Raw genomic sequence first — 1482 nt, 5'->3', positions numbered from 1 at the left:
TCTATTGGTCCCCCCCGCCATTCATTACCTGTCCATGAGTAACCACTATCCTAGACATCTAGCAGCAGAGATTAGTTTTGGCCATTTTTATATTTTACATAAATGGAACCACACCGTATGTGCTTTTACACATCTGTCTTCTCTCCCTCCATATTATGTTTGAGAGCCTCATCCATATCTTTGCAGTTGGAGTTCATGCTCCACTGCTGTGGAGATGCCATGACTAACTTGTTCTTTCTATTCCGATGGGCATTGGGATTCCCCTTGGTTATTATAAATGGTGCTGCTATGGATATTCCTCGTGTATGCCTTTTGTCGAACATATATATGCAATTGTGTTGAGTATGTTTTAGTTTGCTCAGGCTACCATGACAAAGTATCACAGACGGGTGGCTTAAACAACTGAAATTTAGTTTCTTACAGTTCTGGAGACTAGAAGTCCAAGATCAAGATGTCAGCAGCTTCACTTTCTTCTGCAGCCGCTCTACTTGGCTTACACACTTCTCTTCTCCCTATGTCCTCACATGCTCCCTCCGTGCATGTCTGTGTTCTAGTCTCCTCTCATTATAAGAAGTCATATTGGCCCAGGGCCCACTCTGTTCCATATGGGACTCTAATGACTTCACTTTTACTGAATGATTTCTGTAAAGACCCTAGCTCCAAACATAGTCACATCTGAGGTACAGGACAAGGTAGAAGACTTCAATATATGAATTTTGGAGGGACACAATTCAACTTATAACAATAGTGGGATTGTTGGGTCAGATAACACATATATTTAGGTTTAATAGATAAGGACAAACTATTTTCTAAAGTGGTTGCACCAACTTACCCTCTCACCAGCAATGCACAAGTGTTCTAGTTGCCCCCATATCCTTGCCAATACTTGGTGTTCTTTGCCTTTTAAATGTGACATCTTATGGCCTCAACGTGCATTTTCCTGAGAACTACTGAGACTGAGTACCTGTTGTGATCTTTTACCTGCTTTCCTATTGGCTCGCCTACCCTTGGTATTGATTTATAGTAATTGTTTAATTTGTTTCTTTCTTTGATATTTTCTGGATGAGTATTCTGTTTGATTTCTGTATTGTGAAGATCTCTCATATTTGGGGTGGCCTTTCATTTCAACAGTATGTTTCCATGAACAGAAGTTCTTCGTTTTCATGTAGTTCCACTGTTTATTTGATATTTAGCACTTTTTGTGCTATGGTTAAGAAATTTTTGACCACTTGAAGTTCACGAAGATATTCTCTTGTTTTTCTTTTAGAAGGTTTGTTGTTTTACCTTTCACATTTAGACCTGCAGTCTGTCTGGAACTAATTTTTTGTATGATATGCAGTAGGATCCAAGGACATTTTTTTCTACATGAGTACCCGATGAATTATGTTGTGTTCTTGTAAGGGTATCATCTAGATGATGTTAATTTTGATCACCCAAAGTGATAGCCACGTTCTCCCCTGTATAGCTACATTCCCCCACCCC

The sequence above is a fragment of the Crocuta crocuta genome, unplaced genomic scaffold (genome assembly GCF_008692635.1).
Source record: "Crocuta crocuta isolate KB4526 unplaced genomic scaffold, BGI_CrCroc_1.0 scaffold2141, whole genome shotgun sequence".
NCBI classification, from domain to species: Eukaryota; Metazoa; Chordata; class Mammalia; order Carnivora; family Hyaenidae; genus Crocuta; species Crocuta crocuta.
The sequence above is the reverse complement of the archived record's forward strand: the minus strand, read 5'-3'. Positions refer to the sequence as shown.